Source organism: Natrix helvetica (assembly GCF_964273705.1).
Source record: "Natrix helvetica genome assembly, chromosome: 11".
Lineage (NCBI taxonomy): Eukaryota > Metazoa > Chordata > Lepidosauria > Squamata > Natricidae > Natrix > Natrix helvetica.
Genome location: NC_138562.1, coordinates 12,625,466 through 12,644,021, shown reverse-complemented (window position 1 = coordinate 12,644,021; position 18,556 = coordinate 12,625,466). Strand labels below are relative to the sequence as shown.

At 44.5% G+C, this 18,556-nt stretch overlaps 1 protein-coding gene across 1 annotated transcript in view; it reads left to right on the top strand.

The window, feature by feature from the left end:
- The first annotated feature begins 7,738 nt into the window (after positions 1–7,738).
- Positions 7,739–18,556, top strand: part of MID2 (midline 2) — a 205,449-nt gene continuing 194,631 nt past the window's right edge. The window contains exon 1 of the mRNA XM_081964109.1: positions 7,739–7,993. The gene's annotated coding sequence lies outside the window, so the exon portion shown is untranslated. The remainder of the gene's footprint in view (positions 7,994–18,556) is intronic.

The following is an 18,556-nucleotide window of genomic DNA, read 5'->3' as shown; positions in this document are numbered from 1 at the left end:
TTGCCCTCCCTCCCTCCCTTCTGTTAGAAGGAGCTAATTCAGTTCACTGCCAGGAGTTCAATCCTGACTGGATCTGGACTGGCTCAAGATTGACTCAGCCTTCCATCCCTCTGAGGTCGGTAAAATGGGGATCCAGATTATTGGGGGCAGTAGGGTGACTCTGTAAACCAATTAGAGAGGGCTGTAAAAGCACTATGAAGTGGTACATAAGTCTAAGTGTTATTGCCTTTCCTCCCACCCTCCCTCCCTCCCTCCCTCCCTCCCCCCCTCCCTCCCTCCCTCCCTCCCCCCCTCCCTCCCTCCCTCCCTCCCTTCCTTCCTTCCTTCCTGTTAGAATGCAGCATTGCAGGCTAATTCTGCCCAATGCCAGCAGATCATTCTTGACTAGTTCAAGGTTGTCTCAGCCTTCCATCCTTACGAGATTGGTAAAATGACCCAGATTGTTTGGTGTGTGTATGTGTGTGTAACATGCTAACTCTGTAAACCGCTTAGAGTGGGCTGTAAAGCACTGTGAAGCGGTATATAAGTCTAGGTTCTATTGCTATTTATAAAATTCATCTAGCCTCCTGACTCGTGATGACTCCAGGCAGCTTACAGAAACAAGCCACCTAATACAAAATCCAATCCACATGGTAACAACGATCAAACCAACCATTGGAGGGATTCTGTCTTACCCTTGAGTCCCTGGGCTCAAGGGCAAAAAAAATCACATTTTTAGGCCTTTTGATAGGTTGTCGGGGGGGGGGCAATCTTTTCTACGCAGGGATGATATTCCGCAGGGAGGGAGCCAACATGAAGATGGCTCTTTGCCCTATTAGATGGACCCTAATCACGCCCTCTGCGGGAAGGAAGAGCATCTCTGATGACCTTCTCCACCAGGAAGCAGGTACCGTATTTTACGGAGTATAGGACGCACCAAGGTTTTGACGAGGCAAATAAAAAGAAAGGTTTTTGCATTCTGCAAACCTCCCCAAAACGGCCCATTTTTCGCAAAAACGGGCCCATTCCCCCCCCCAAAAAGCATGAATAGCCTTTAGGGGGCTTGCAAAGTGCTCCTGGGGGGGAGGGGAAATGAGCAAAAAATGGCCCATTTTTTGCAAGAACGGGCCCATTTTTTGTAAAAAAAAGCATGAATAGCCTTTAGGAGGCTTGTAGAATGCTCCTGGGGGCTGGCGGGGGGGGTGTAAAATTGAGCAAAAAACGGGCTGTTTTTCGCTCATTTCTGCCCTTCCCAACCCCCAGGAGTTCTCTGAAAGCTGCCTAAAAGCTATGCACCGCCATTTTGGCGAGGGGAGCAGGGTTTCGGGAGGCAGAAATGCTGTATTCAGTGTATAAGACACATCCAGATTTTCAGCCTCTTTTTTTCAGGGAAAAAGGTGCGTCCTGTACTCCGAAAAATACGGTACATCGTGAAGGTGGGGCTGGCTGCCCTGCTTATGTGTGAAATGCCACGGTGTCCCTCCTTTAATTCCATCGCTAATCAAACTTCTCCTCTGCAAAAGGGCAGAGTGTGGCCATCTCACAACCACCCATCAGTTTGCCCTTTGTGGAGAGCTGCGCTATGGCAAGGCTTAGCTTGACAGAAGATCTAGCTAGAGCACGAAGAAATTAGCAGCGATGCCTTCGGGCAAATAAATATTTTAGTCCTCGGTGTTGAAGCTGACTTGCAGAGCATGGACTCCAGGATATTTAATGTAAGAAGACCCTTTCTCATCCCTGTGTCTGTCAAGGGGATTTCTCGAGGGTGCCTTCAACACCAATTATTTCCGCCTGCCTCTGTAAGATTCATACCCTGCTTTCCATTACAAGAATTAGCAAAGCTGTTTATGTTAAAAGAGTTGTTACCATCTGATCAAAGAGACCCCTGTCATGTTTTAAACACCCAAGAATAATAAACAAATGATTATTGAGGAAACTAGCAAAAGAAGACAGAGGGGGATTTAAAAGAAGGCTGGGATAGATCCGTGTTTTGGTTGATCGTGCAAATATTTCAAATCACGGGCTGGGCCAGACCCAGGATGCCTACTGGGTATGTCAAAAAAAAATTTTTTTTACAACCCTTTGGCCATCCCTGTGATTTTGTGACCGTGCCTTGCAGACAGCTGTGAGATAGTTTTTAAAAAAAATCAAAATTTGGATTTCCTTTGCTGAATAGAGGTGTCAAACTCCCACAGGCCAGATTCGGCCTGCAATGTGGTCAGATATGGCCCACGGGGCCGGCTTGGAAAATGTAAGGGGCCACACTGCATTGCTTTGGCCCAGTCTGTTGTGGCCTGCCAGCGACCAGCAGAGCTGGCAGCAGATTCGGACAGTGAGGAGGTTGGGGAGGAACATGGGCCGGTCCTGGAGTCTGGGGAAGGTTTGGACAAGGCCTCTGCATCGGAGGCAGAGATGGGGCCGTCTGACAGTTATCAGCTGCCTTCAGAGTCAGACATCAGTGAGGCAGACGAACAGCTGGAGCCTGTTCCCAGTGTGCGCATGTGCAGAGTTGCCAGGCGAAGGGAACAGCTAAGGAACAGGGGTCAACTTGGGAATAAGGCCACAGGTGGACGATGAATGGCCCCTCCCAGAGGGAATAAAAGAGGAGCGAAAGGGGACTGGAGTTTGCAGGAGTCAATTAGTTTGCTTCATTGGTTCATGATTCTCCGAGACTCATTGCCAGGTTTTGCAGATACCGGCCTGGCAGCTTTCCAAGCCAGATAAGGTCTGTGACTGTAAATCCTCCTTTGGAAGACTTTGCTGGATGTGAATGAGCAGAATTCACAGTCAATTAAAAAAGGGGTTTTTGTTTGCTTCATGCTCTTGGGAAGTCCGAACACCAGTCTACCCAGTGCAAAGAGGAAACATGCCAGCAGTTTGGGGAGTGGTGTCAAGCTGGCTATGCCCACACAGCCACACCTTGACTATATATACTTGTTGGCAGGATGATGTCTCTGATTTTTAGTATGCTCTCTTATGTTACGTATTCAGCTCCGTGCCAGAGGAGGGAGCCGCCCTGGATGCTGATTGGCTAAGCTGTCTGATGGGGGTATTTAAGGAGCTGTCAGATGGGGAAACCTCTGTTCTGTTCGTCCGTAGTTTAAAGCAGTTGTGGTTAGCTAGGGATATTAATAAAGCATTTGAACAAAAGGTGTTTCGTCTCATTTGTCCACGCCCATCTCCAAAGTTCACAATATTGAAAAGTCTAGATTTGCCATGGCTTTCCTCCCCAGTCTAGCATAATACAGCTCCTTGACTCATAAGAAAGAAACAACTTTAGGGTGGTCATTAGCCATCACAATTAAATCACAAACTGTATTTTGTGGAAGTCCAAAGCAAAGGAGCTACCTTGTGGCTTAGTGCCATGTGTGAACTCGGACCCAAAACGTTTTAATTAAAGGCATCCACCAGCTTGGCCTTAGGAAGATTCTCAGAGGGGGAAAAAAATCAATACAAGAACTCTGTAAATGTGTGTGTCTCTCTCTCTCTGTGTTGGGGGTCCGGAGGAACATGGGAAAACGTGGCAGCATTCAAAGCCCGCTCATCAGAAATGCTATTTATAGAAACCGCAGCGCCGGTAAGTCCTAATTGGTGCCACGGCGGCTTCGAAGGACGCATTGTCAGGAATCTTTTGCAAACAGAGCGATGCCACCCTAGCCGTTCAGCTGGGAAATGCCATCTTCAAAAGAATGGGTCATCCAGACGAAGGTTGACTCCACCGAGGTGTCAGATGAAGCAAAGGAGGGAAGCAGACAAGAAATATCCAAGCCCCCAATTAGAAAGAAAGAAAGAAAAACAATTGCAAATCCAGGGTGATACACCACCAGCTCTTCAATATACCCTTCAGAGCTGTTTCCTAAAAGGGAAAAGAAGTGTGTCTTGCCGCAAGGGGCCACGGAAGAAGTTGGGCAGTGGGGGGACAGGTGTCCTAAGGTAGGCAGGTAAGACGTCCCTCCAAAATAAGACCTGGTGCTTATTTTGGGGCCCAAAATAAAATAAGACCAGGTCTTATTTTCGGGAAAACATTGTAGGAGGGAGATGGATGGTGAACCTGAAGTGTGTGTGAATCCGTCTTCTGATCTCTCTGCAAATTGGGACCACAAACTTTGTGTGCTCCAACTTTTCGGAAACACCAGCTTGTCGTCTTCACCTTGTAAAATGTCTCCGTTTACTTTCCCTTCCTTTTCATCCCAGAAGGCTGGCAGAAGGACAACCTTTCCCTACTTTGCGATTCAGGGATGGAGAAGGGAAACCTTGACATTCGCACTCTTCTTTGTAGCCAGGTGAAAGCAGCATGCCTCTCACGGACTGGCATTTCGGAGAGCTTTGCTGCTGCCTCTGTGTCTGGAGGCTGCTGAGCAAAGGTTAAATGAAGCGTGGAAGAAGATCTGAGGCCAGGTGGGTAGGGAGAGGCGGAGACGGAGAGGGAAGCTCAGCCAAGGGGTGGGTGGTCTTGTTTTGACCGAGGCTTCCCAAGAGCCTGAAGCCAACTCCATGTCCCGATAAAAACCCCTTTTATTAATTGACTGTGAATTCTGCTCATTCACATCCAGCAAAGTCTTTCAAGGGAGGATTTACAGTCACAGACCTTCTCTGGCTTGGAGAGCTGACAGGCCGATGTCTGCAATACGTGGCAAGGAGTCTCGGAGAGTCAGGAACCAATTAAGTGAACTAATTGTCTCCTGCAAACTCCATTCCCCTTTCGCTCCTCTTTTACTTCCTCTGGGAGGGGCCCTTCATCGTCCACTGGTGGCCTTACTCCCAAGTCAACCTTTTCTTTAGCTGTTCCCTTCTGTGCATGCGCACACTGGGAACAGGCTCCAGCTGTTTGTCTGCCTCACTGATGCCTGACTCTGACGGCAGCTGATAACTGGCATAAGGCCCTGGCCCTCTCTCTGCCTCCGACACAGAGCCCTCATCAGAGCCTTCCTCAGACTCCAGGACTGGCCCATCTTCCTCCCCAACCTCCTCACTGTCCGAATCTGCTTCCAGCTCTGCTGGCCGCTGGTGGGCCACCACAGGTCTTCGCATCTCGAGATGATCTCAGAAGCATCCTACCATTTTGGCTGAAGATCATAGCAATGGTCTCCAGATACAGGATCCCCTTCAAAACATGGAAGTGCTCTTCAATGGGGATATGTTATAGATCAGTGTTTCTCAAACTTGGCGACTTTAAGTCCTGTGGACTTCAACTCCCAGAATCCCCCAGCCAGCATAGCTGGCTGGGGAATTCTGGGAGTTGAAGTCCACAGGACTTAAAGTCGCCAAGTTTGAGAAACACTGTTATAGATAATCCTGGACCTACGTTTGTTTGTTTTACGACTGTCCAAAGCTACAAAAGCACTGGAAAAAAATGACTTATGACCCGGCCTCCTACTTATGACCAAGGGACACTGGATCCAAATTAGGGCACTTGGCCATTGCCATGTATTTTTTGACAGTTGCAGCATCTGGTGTTTATATGTGGTCACCATTTGTGATCTCAGTCAGCTTCCAACAAGAGAGAGAACCAAGGAAGATTATGCAGGATAGATAGGTAATGTGTGTCAAATAGAGCTGGAAGGGAGCTTGAGGGCCCTCTAGTCCAGTGTTTCTCAAACTTGGCGACTTTAAGTCCTGTGGACTTCAACTCCCAGAAGCAGAGCTGGCTGGGGGATTCTGGGAGTTGAAGTCCACAGGACTTAAAGTCGCCAAGTTTGAGAAACACTGCTCTAGTCCAACACCTACTCAAGCAGGAGACTAGGTAGGTAGGTAGGTAGATGGATATATAGATAGAGATGATAGATTGATGATAGATAGATAGATTGATGATAGATGATAGATAGATAGATAGATAGATAGATAGATAGATAGAGACAGAGATAGATGATTGATGATAGATAGATAGAGGGAGAGATGATAGATAAGATAGATAGGTAGATGAGAGAGAGAGATGATAGATAAAGATAGAGAGATAGATAAGATAAGATAGCTAGATAGATAGAGACAGAGTTAGATGATAGATTGATGATAGATAGAGGGAGAGATGATAGATGATAGATAGATAGATAGATAGATAGATGATAGATAGATAGATAGATGATAGATAGATAGATAGATAGATAGAGACAGACAGAGATAGATGATTGATGATAGATAGAGTGAGAGATGATAGATAAGGTAGATAGATAGATGAGAGAGAGAGATGATAAAGATAGAGAGATAGATAAGATAAGATAGATAGATAGATAGAGACAGAGATAGATGATAGATTGATGATAGATAGAGGGAGAGATGATAGATGAGATAGATAGATAGAGAGATGATAGATAAGATAGATAGATAGATGAGAGAGAGATGATAAAGATAGATAGATAGATAAAGATAGAGAGATAGATAAGATAAGAGAGATAGATAGATATGAGAGATTCTCTCTCTCTCTCTCTCTCTCTCTCTCTCTCTCTCTCTCATACACACACACAAACAAACACACACATGGAAAATCCATGGAGGAAGCTGGATTCAGTTAATGACTGTGTGATTCACTGAGCAACTGTAATGATTCACTTAACAACCATGGCAAACAGGTTATAAGATGGAGAACAACTCAATGAAACACCACTTTGCTTAGCAACCAAAATTACGTTCCCAATGACGTTCATAAATCCAGGGCTACCTGTCCACATTTGTCAGTCACTGTTAGAGAAACCTGTTGGACATCTACCCGTGTCCCCAAATCTAATAGACCTGTTAGACATCTACCCGTGTCCCCAAGCATAATAGACTTTTCATCCCACCTTCTGCTTAGTACTGCCAATTTTAGCCTTTCAGAGGACAATACAAGCAGCTCATTAGTTCAACAGCCTCTAATAATCATGAAATCACGAAATTGTATTCTTGGAATCGCTATACCTATTTCAGTTTTTTCTTTTTAAAATTTGTGCCCCACGGAAGTGCAGGGTGTACAACCTCCCGGAATTTCCAGCTGGCACAGGGAGAATATTCTGTCGTCTTGCACTTCTAAGCCAAAAAGGGCATATGTTATGTTCTGCAGGAGAAGACATTGGTAATCATCAATGATTCATCATTTGGGCAAATTTGTACAGACAGCCACTGGGATTGCGTTTCTCCGAAGAAATAATTCACAGCAGAAAAATATATACAGGCAGGGCCTGTCCAAAATACATTGGGTAGGTTCTACTATTGGTTTTCAATGCGCAGAGCTCCTCCAAAAAAAATTGTGTTCACTCAATCAATCAGAATAGAGCTGGAAGAGACCTTGGAGGTACAGATTACAGATTTCAAGAGTTGGAAGGTACCTTGTAGGTCATCTAGTCCAACCCCCCTCCACCCAAGCAGGAGACCTTACACCATTTCTGAGGGATTCAAACTGCTGACCTTTCTGATCGACAAGCTCAGCGTCTTAGCCACTGAGCCACCTTTTAATCTATCTAGGTAGCAGTTGACTTTTCAGCCGGTTAGATTTTGGGGGACTGGAGGAAAGGACTGGATTGGGAAGCCCTTGGCATTTGGGTGGCATTTTGCTGAATTGGTTGGCATTTGGCAATGCCGGCTGCCTCTCCTGAGCCTCCACCTTTGGGAACTTGGCAGCAGTAGCTTTTCTTTTTTAAATCTTGTAACTCTTTTTTTCATTAAAATTACATACAGGTAATCCTTGATTGATTCATGGGGTGGTGGTTTGAAGTTGCTGAAAAAAGCAACTTTAGCAACCAGCCCTCTTTATAACATTATGTCCTCGTGTTCCCTTCATCAGAATTCGTGCTTGGCAGCCAGCATGGATTTACACCAGATTTAAGTCATGTCATCACCATCTGCAACCTTCTCAGATGGGTTCTGTTGAAGCGAAGTCAACGAGGGAGCTGGATTTCCCTAACAACCACGGGATTCGCCACCCGGAGACCTGGTGCTACAGTGGTTCGAATGCAACATGGCAGTCTAATTCTGCCGACTGCCAGCAGTTCAGCAGTTTGATCCTGACAGGCTCAAGATTGATTCAGTCTTCCATCCTTCCGAGGTTGGTAAAATGAGGAGCAAGGATTATTGGGGGGTGATAAGCTGACTCCGTAAACTGCTTAGAGAGGGCTGCAAAGCACTGTGAAGTGGTATATAAGTCTAAGTGCTATTGCTATTGCCCTTCGTTCCTTCGTTCCTTCGTTCCTTCGTTCCTTCGTTCCTTCGTTCCTTCGTTCCTTCATTCCTACCTACCTACCTACCTACCTACCTACCTACCTACCTACCTACCTCCCTTCCCTTCTCTTCCCTTCCTTTGGTATTGCAGGCTAATTCTGTTGACTGCCAGGAATTCAACCCTGACCGGCTCAAGATCGACTCAGCCTTCCATTCTTCCAAGGTCGTTAAAATGAGGACTCAGATTGTTGGGGGCAAGATGCTGACTCTGTAAACCGCTTAGAGGGGGCTGTAACAGCATTGTGAAGTGGTATATAAGTCTTATTGCTATTGCTATTGCTATTGACTTAACCCTGGCAATTCACTTAACTGGTGCTGCAAAAAAGCTCATCAAATTGGGTGCGACTCGCTTAATGACTGTCTCCCCTAGCAACTGAAGTTCCAGTTCCAATTGTGGTCATAAGTCGAGGACTACCTGTTTATAAAACTCATGAACAACAGATTACTTATATATCGACGTAAGCTTTCAGGGTCAGTATCTGTTGAGCTTCGGGGTTAGTGGCCATGGCTTGGACAACAGATTTCCCGTTGTTTCCCCAATAAAGGTGTGATGGCATCTTTAGAGGCACAAGCAGCTGATAGCGTCCTGTCTTTATTGCCAGGTATTTTGACTCCTGACTGGTCTTCAGTCAAGCTGGTTTCCAATTGATGCACCGCTAGGTAGTTCAGCCTTAAATAGGAATCCACCTTAACGTTTTCAGGAGCTGTGGCTGCCAGAAAAGAGATTGCTTGTTTTTTCTCTTCCTTGCCTAACAAGCTGCTTCCATTCTTCTTGAATTCTCTCTCTTTGATTCTTGGATTGCATCCAAGCCTTCATTCCTGTTGACCAGGTACAGCTTAATAAGACAGGGGAATTTGTCTGAGTTCCCACATTGCGCTAAAACTGGCTTTCTTTCATTGTCGTTGGTGGGTTCAAAGCCACTCAGCTGTAAACAAGGAAAACATAGAACGACTTAGTGCTGCGTTCGCGAAACTGTTCAGTTTACTTTATTGTCACGTTATGCTCATCGTACAACAGAATTAAATGCCATCTTCAGTGTACATATAAAAATACAAACACCCATCCTTCACATGCTATATAATTGATATTGAAAACCCGATATTGCAATAGTAAGAAATATTACAGGCTGGAAGGAGCAGACATAGAAAGCAATTCCCTTCTCAAAGAGGCCGTGGCAGAAGAGGTGACAGAGCCCAGATTTAAAATGGACAGAAGAAAACTTTATGCTCCAGTGCTTCTCTTCTTCAAAATGTGAGTTTTCTTCTCACCGAGGAGCTGGAGGGACGTCCAATGTTGTCCATCCCATCTTCCGGCATGAATGATGATTCCAAAACTTCAGCTTTAGTTGCCTGTTCACTTGTGGCTGCTGTTATTATGGTTGGTTGCACAGTCAGCCAGATGTTGAGACTGGACGTGGCATTTTCATCCACCTTCCCAAGGACCGGCGATTGGCAGATGTTATTGTCTGATGGTCTGAAAGGTATCGTCGAGGGATGTAAGCTGTTCCAGTAAAGCTGCCTTTTGCAATTGACTGATGGTGATTTTGTTGGTGCTGATGGGGTTCAAGTGGTGTTCCAGATGTCCTTTCCCTGCCATGCCCACCAAGCCATGCCACGCCCACCAAGCCACACCCACAGAACCAGTAGTAAAAAAATTTGAATCCCACCCCTGGATCCCACTGCAAGTTCTGGCTTGTAGGCAAATGTGTGTGTGCATGGGAGGGGGGATTGCAGCTCTTCCAATGCACCATTGTTGCTACTTTGTCATGCCATGGTTTTAGTCACCCTGTGCAATCTTCTTGCAGCAGCCAACTAGGTAGTTATTATTATTAATCAGTGAATGGCGGTTTAGCATTTGGAGAACGATTGCAACTATTGGAAGAAGCCACCTTAAAAACAGGCTCGTTTCAAAACTGAATTTCTAGCCCTTTGCAGTCAGAATCCGAAACAAATTCCAGTCCTCTTCCCTCACCACGGGCCTCATCTTAATTCTTCACCTTGACAAATGAGGGGCGGAACCGGCAACCTGTCAAGGATGCTGAAAGCATCCGTCCTACAGGTAACACTTTCATCACAATGGCTTCCCATTGTAATTTGACAAGCGCAGAGACACAATCGCGGAGCCCGTTGTGATCAATGCTTCTCTTTTACCCGATGGGTTCATTTGAAAGCACTTAACAGCAAGTAGCGTACACATCACCATCTGAAAACGCCTATTATAGAGGAATCTCCTCTTACGGACTCTTCTCTTATCACAGCTTTGCCAGCCTGCAGTCTGGAATTGGAGTTGTTTCACCCCACCTAGCGTCGGTCCTCGAGAGCGGCGAAGTGGTTGGCTTAGATGGTTGGGCCCGTCAACCTGGAGAATGAAAAAGGAAGCCTGAATTCACATACATGAATGTTTTTTCGCAGGCGTTTTTCATCGCCCATTGTCCCAAATCAAGAGCGGCCCTTTTTCTGTCTTGAAATGAATTGTGCATCATACTTTATTCATCAGCATTTGGGTTTTATTTCATGGGTCATAACGGAAGTGAATTATGCATTTTGACAAAAGCCCAGAGCTCACGGTAACAAATGAGGAGACGCCGTTTGGAGATGCTCTTGGTGGCCTGCTTGGACCTCAGCTGTTTGGTTTATCACTGGATGCCTTTCCTTGATCTCATCCTTTTCATCCTGTTGGTTTCTTTGCTTCCGGAGAAGAAAGCAGATATTTGGACAGCATCCAAATGGTAGATGGTCGTAGTGCACAAACATCTGATTTAATCTCTTGGTGCATCATTTGAATTCTGAACTGAAGGCTCAAACAAGGTTGGGAAACTGCTAGATAAGCTGGAAGAAGGGGGTCAAGCATGGACCCAGCTTGGAATCCTTACACAGCTTCAAGAGGCATAATCCCTCTTACTTACATAATTAAGAAAATAGTACAAAGCGTAGAAATGGATAGATTAACATTCACTATTAAGGATTGTCACTGCGTTAATTGTTTGCTAGCCAAGCTGAACAGTTACTGCGCAGGTCATAGGCAGGTCATAGGCCTTATCAGCAAGTGATGTACTGCGCCTGCTCACACACATTCCAGAGACTTTTTTCTTTTGATCTTTGTTCGTCTGCCAAGAAGGTGGGCGACAAACTGCTCTTGCCAAAATGTAACAATTAGATAGATTTGTTTATTTTCTTATTTTCATATTAAAAGTTTGTTTTAATTAGAACTTGTTACTGGATCTTACTTTCGCTTTCCTGAAGATATGCTGTTTGGAAAAGCCGTCGGTCTAAGACCTCATTAGCTCAGGGTGAAATTTCCCCTGACAAGGATAAAGAAGAAACAATGCCTTTTGATATGGGATGTATTTCATAAATGGCTGGACAACAGAAACAGGAGTCAGAAAGGAGGAGATATAAAAAGAGGAAATGTGAATGAGAAGAGTTGTTAAAGAAGTTTAGTATTATTGGTATTATATTATTGTATTTTTAATATTATTATGATGAATACAACAATAAATATGTGGATTATGATTGTTTAAAAATAACTGTACCCAGATTGCACGCTGCTCAATGGAATTTGAATGTTCCAGAGCCCTTGTCTGAGCTTTCCTCAATTCTCAGGACTGGCCCATGTTCCTCCCCAACCTCCTCACTGTTTGAATCTGCTGCCAGCTCCGCTGGCTGCTGACCAGCCACAACACTTGTGTTGTCTTGGTATGGAACAAGTAGATCAAGTTCTTAAACAATTAACAGCACATCACTGGTTGTGACAACTGTGGTTGTCATGTTTTGCATGAAGAGAGATATAGACCATCTAGGAATGTCTGACACCTTTCTTATTTGAGTCCTCAGCTGCTTGATCGCTCCGGTTTGAGAGTTCAAGAGAGCAAATCTTACAACTTGCGTCCATACTAGAGGTTCCCTTGTTCCACTTCTTCTTTGAACTTACTCTTTGAAACGGGGAAAATGACTCCCTTGGCACCAGTCAAAGAGCTCTTTGCAATGGGGTGAAAGCTCCCTTGGGTTCTCATAGCCAAAGTGACTCTTCTTGGCAATGGGAGCGATGCTTCCTTTGATATCAGTCATATTTAGTATGGATCACGGGAAAAAGCTCTCTTGGCATCCAAGAATGTCTGCTCTGGAGAACGGAAGGGACATTCATCTGAGCAGTAAAAGGCATCAGTGATTATTAATGGAAGGAAAGATCCTGGTGAGCCTGGTGGCCTCAGTTGTTTGCATTGGGAATAACGTTCTCCTGGGCATCAAGAGGAACTTGATTCCTATTGCAAAAAGCCCTTCCAGCCTATGTTTTGATTTAAGGGATGGGGGAAACAAAAGATCACAATGTTGTGGCCTGCCAGGAGAACTGGTAGCAGACTCAGACAGTGAGGAGGTTGGGGAGGAACATGGACCAGTCCTGGAGTTGGGGACAAGGGCTCTGCGTCGGAGGCAGAGATGGGGCCAGGGCCATCCGACAGTTATCTGCTGCCTTGTTCCTTAACTGTTCCCTTCTCCTGGCAGCTCTACGTATGCGCACACTGGGAACAGGCTCCAGCTGTTCTTCTGCCTCACTGATGTCTGACTCTGAAGGCAGCGGATAACTGTCAGACTGCCCTGGCACAGAAGGGTTGATTATTGCTACCTATGCACAAGAATCTAGTCAACTAACGATCAAAACTAGATTGATGCTAGGTAAGGGCCAGCAGAACTCACAGGGAGCGAGACGTCGAGTTTCTTATGGCAACGCAATGACTCCAAACCTATGACATGTTTAACTCCGCCTTCCAGCTCAGCCTGTTCTCCTGCTACATTCAGTTCGCCTCCTATTTGCAAGACTGGTGTAGAGATGCCAATATGTGCTGAAATAGTTTCACCTGCGGCTGCGTTCTTTACACAACTGGACAAGCTGGGAGAGAATTTCAGCTCATCTCAGCTGTCCTCCCACCACCACCACCCCAATATTAAACAGAATCCCAACCTATCAGCTGGAAGGAGGAGCAGAACTGGGTTTATTTACAAAATAGCCAGGCTGCAGTGGGTGTTCTTCAAAGCTACTCATTGCTTTAATCCTAAATGAAAAGGTTGAGAATTGCCTGCGTTTGATATAAGCTCTTTTTGATGCTTCATTTTTCACAATGTCAGGTTTGGGCCTTTGGGGAACTGTATTAAGAGCCCGTTTTTGAGGACTTGCTAGGGAAAGCCAAGAGGCCAGCACTCCATCCCTGTTGGTCTGGCAGAGTTGAGTACACAAAATTAAACCCATTACTTGCCCAAATCCAAAACTCTGACACTGATCAGCTGGCAGGGTGGAAGATTCAACAGAAAGGGGCAGTTTCTTCATAGCTGCAGAGTGCACAGTCCACTATTTGTGAACTTTCTCCTTTCTATATTTGCCTGTTGGATGGGAGGACAAAGAGATGAGACACCAGCTAACACGGCATCTTTTGCAAAATGCTAAGAATAGCATCAGGTTCCATCAAAATTATTTATTTTGATGTGTCCTGGGGTGACCAGAAGAGATACAATCAGAAATAAGATCACTAGAGAAAGAAACTGACATAGAACCAATCTTAAATTACCTGTGGAAACAGCAAACAAAGTGGTTTCCTCACCTGAAGGGGATGTTGTGGGATTCCATACCATGCAAGGCATATACAAAAAGAGAAGAAGGTCAAAAAATATGAGGGAGACCGAGAAGAAGATGGAAAGACAACATCAACGACCCAAACAACATCAATTAATAATAGCTGAGGCCTCTAGAAGGGCAAGAGCCAAAACTTTGTATCTTCCCTGACACCTGAAGCAGAGAAGAAGAAGAAGTAGAAGAGGAGGGAGGAGGAGGAGGAAGAAGAAGAAGTAGAGAGAAGAAGGAGGAGGAGGTGGAGGAGGATGAAGATGAAGAAGAAGAAGAAGAAGAAGAAGAAGAAGAAGAAGAAGAAGAAGAAGAAGAAGAAGAGAAGGGAGGAGTAGGAGGAAGAAGAAGAAGTAGAAGAGAAGGGAGGAGTAGGAGGAAGAAGAAGAAGTAGAGAGAAGGAGGAGGAGGAGGAGGAGGAGGAGGTGGAGGAGGATGAAGAAGAAGAAGAAGTAGAAGAGAAGGGAGGAGTAGGAGGAAGAAGAAGAAGTAGAGAGAAGGAGGAGGAGGAGGTGGAGGAGGAGGAAGAAGAAGAAGAAGAAGAGGAGGAGGAGGAGGAGGAGGAGGAGGAGGAGGAGGAGGAGGAGGAGGAGGAGGAGGAGGAGGAGGAGGAGGAGGGCAAATGGATAGAGTAAGGGAAAAGTAGGTAGAGGTAGTCCTTGATTTACAACCACAATAGGGACCAGAATTTCTGTTGCTAAGCAAGTTGGTTGTTAAGCAAGTCATGTCCACTTTTAGGACATTTTCCTCACAGTTGTTAATGGCAGCTGTTAGATAAATTATATGGTCATTAAGCAAATCCAACTTCCCTGTTCACTTTGCTTGCTGGAAGCCCGAAGGGAAGGTCACAAATGGTGATCAGATGAAGATGGGATGCTGTAACCATCATAAATACTAAGTGCCCAAATATTCTGATAATATGGCCTTGGGGATGCTGTGATGGTCAAGGACCGGTCATAAGTCACATTTTTCAATGCCGTTGCAGCTTCAAATGGTCAAATGGTCGAGGACTACCTCTATACGGTCAAAGGAGGAAAAAAATAGTGTATCCAGAGTATAAACCGTACTTCTCTTATCTCCTTTTCTTTTGAAGTTGATTTCTCACATCTCTTTCAGCTTCACCTACATTTTCCAGCCTTAACACGGCTAGATTTTAATGTTAATTTAGATAGGCAGGAGTGTGCCAGCTGCATCTCTTTCAGAAGCCAGAATTGTTCACTAGATTAAGTCGTGCTCATAATCCTGTTGTTTTTCTGCTGTGTCACAGGATATAAGATAATATTATGATCCACGGGGGTGCTGGCATCAGAAAGAAAGACCTCCTTCCCTGACTATATTGAAATAAGCAGGATCCAAAATCCAGCTACTGGGATTTAAAGAGCCAGGTAAATTAAAAAAAAAGAAAGAAAGTCAGATGTGTGTGAAAAGTTTCAACGACGTGACGCGAACGGCTCTTAACGGAGTTTTATTTAGCATTTCATGCAAAGGCAGCTTTATCTCCCGAAACATCAAAAGCCCTAATAATCCTGCTGTCTGGATTATAAAAGACCCCAAAAGCAGCTTACAAAACCTGTAAAAGATCATAAAAGCAAGCCAGCCAGCCACTCAAATTCAGAGAAAACCAATTTCAATCACAAGGGTAACGTTCAAGTAAGCCCAGTGAAATGAAAATGCTGCTGTTATTTAGAATAGAATAGGATAGGATAGAATAGGATAGGATAGAATAGAATGGAATGGAATGGAATGGAATGGAATGTCATCTTTGGGACAACCATGGTCTGGATGGCTGAGAATCTCTATGGACTTTTAGCTATGCAATTTAGGATGAACGCCTTTGGAATGGTCTGGGAGTAGGAATGGATTTCCAGAGGAAAATTGCAAATTACAGGAACCATTTGCACCACTCAAGTGACCCTGAGGACATAGATAAACCTCCAAGTGGCCTCAACGACCCTCTAAAAAGGGTGCAAATGACCAGCTGTCTGCAAGGAATATAAATCCTTGCATTCCACACCATCCTGTCAGAGCTGAAGAAGCTTCTTGGATGAGAAGTGAAACATCTTCAAAGAAAAACAAGAAAGTCCAGTTGCCTCCTGAAAAAGCACCTTTGGGGAAAACATGACCTGGAGGACTGAGAATCTCTACAGACTTTTAGCTATGCTATTTGGGATGAAGACCCTTGGAATGGTGTGGGGTTAGGAATGGATTTCCAAAGAGAAAAATGCAGGAACTATTTCCACTACTCAGGTGACTCTGAGGACACAGAGAAACCTCCAAGGGCCTCAATGACTCTCTAAAGGGATGCAAATGATCAGCTGTTTGCAAAGAATATAAATCCTTCCATTCCCCATGATCCTGTCAGAGCTGAAGAAGTTTCTAAGATGAGAAGCAAAATGTCATCAAAGAAAAAAACAGAAAGTCCAATTGCCTCCTGAAAAAGCACCTTTGGGATTCTCCATTTTTCTTCACCATAGACTCCTTTTTAAATATCTTTTGAGGCCAGAGGCCATGATCATGGACCCCAAGACTTAACTCAAGATTTCAATCATAACATTTCATCAAGCCTTCACGGATGCCCTATGATGACATCATGACTCCCCAGGGATCTGTGGACCATGGGTTGAGAACCACTGTTCAAGAGACACAGAACCAAAGAAATCTCCATTTGCAATTTAGGCTTTCTAAGTATCCCTTATATTTCTGAAATTTTGCATCAGTTGAGTAACAGGGCACCAATTATACTGACCCAGGAGATATAGTCAGCAATCACATAGAGCAGGAGCATCCAAACTTGTCAACTTTAAGACTTGGGGAACTTCAACTCCCAGAATTGTGGACTTGTGAATTTCAACTTGTGGACTTCTTCAATAAGGGATGGTAGGCACGATGGTGACCTTATGTACCCTCCCTCTTTACAGACCTCTTAGGAATGGGGTGAGGTCCATGGTAGACAGTTGAAGGTTGAAGCTGTGGGGGTTTGAAGCTGTAACAATGGAGTCAGGTAGAGCATTCCAGGTGTTGCTGAAGTCGTATTTTCTGCAATTGAGTTTGGAGCAGTTTACCTTGAGTTTGTATTGATTATTTGCCCGTGTATGATTGTGGTTGAAGCTGAAGTAGTCATTGGCAGGCAAGATGTTGGAGCAATAATTTTGTGTACTATGCTTAGATCGGACCACTGGCGGCGCAGTTCCAGATTGTCCAAGCCCAAAATTTCAAGCCTGGTGGCATAGGGAATTCTGTTGTGAGCAGAAGAGTGGAGTAGTCTTCTCGTGAAATACCTCTGGAACCATTCGATCATATTAAGGTCCGATATACTGTGTGGATTCCAGGCAGACGAGATGTATTCGAGAATTGGTCTGGCAAAGGTTTTGTATGCCCTAGTTAGCAGTAAAATGTTACCAGAGAAGAAGTTTTGCAAAATTAGGTTAACAACCCTTAATGCCTTTTTGACTTCAACTTGTGGATTTCTTCAACTTCCAGAATTTCAGCCAGCTGACTGGGGAATCCTGGGAGTTGAAGTTCAACATGTCTTAAAAGTTGCCGAGGGTGGATAGCTTTGGTTTAGATAAATGACCTGATTGGTTGAAACAAACACAGCAGAGGCCATTGAAAAATCTTGGGACGGTTATTGGAACCAGAGAAAATAAATATAACTTGAAAACACACAAGGACAAATGTCAAGTTTCAAATAAAAACCAAGTACCCTCATTGGGGAGAGCAGTGGGTCTCTTGGAGCATCTGAACTGACAACTTGGGTGACTCGGGCAAGGCTGAGCAAGCATGTCAGGTGTTGGAGATGAAAGGAAGCCTCCAAGGAGGCCAAATGGGGCTGGGATTGCTAATGTTGATGCAAAGAGGGTAGACCAAGGTCCTCAGCTGAAGTGGTGCTTTGCTGGGATGCGTAGTTTGACAGTAAAGCTGGGAGGAAGAAATACACGTTGACACATGAGGCCTCCTCAGAGAGAAGGATGGACAGGCAGACAAAAAGTCAACCCTTGTTCAAGCTGAAGATGCATCTCCTGAAGAGCAGAACAGTACACAGATGCCAAACCTCCACCACTACCCTTAGTCCTACCGTCTGCCTCCGATGTTGGGTTGTTTTCTAAATGATTAAGATGCAGCGTAGGCATGGGATTGCCACTGCTGGGTCTGTAAAAGGCAGGGAGGGAGAAAGGTACGTTCAGCATTGCAAGATTCTTTTTTTTTAAAATAGCTTTTATTAAACATTTTCAAGCTTAAAAAGAACAAGACAAAATACAAAGACAAAACGAATAAAAACACAAACAACATAACAATGTAATATACTTTTACAGCTTTCCGTATCAGCATGTATATTCTGCTTTTGTAATTCACTATTCCATTTTTGACTTCTTGGGAGTTCTTAACAATTCTAATGGTAATGGATACACATATACATTTTTCTTCATAATATCATCAATAGTTTTCAAGACTTGTATTTCTTGTTTTGGCTTCTAGTCTCTAGCCACTTGTACAGTCTACTCCAAATTTTATAATAGTCCGACTCTTCTCTTTCTTTTAATTCCATAGTCATCCTGTCCATTTCAGCACATCCGAGTATCTTCCTAATTACCATATCACCTGGGGGGGGGGGGAGGAGAGTAGATTTATATTTCCAATTTTGTGCCTAAGCAATCATAGCAGCGGTTAGTATGTGCAATGTTATATGTTGATATTTCTTATCCATCTCTGGGTCTAGTATACCTAATAAACATAATTCTGGTTTCAATGCTATCGTCTGTTCCGTGATTCCTTCCA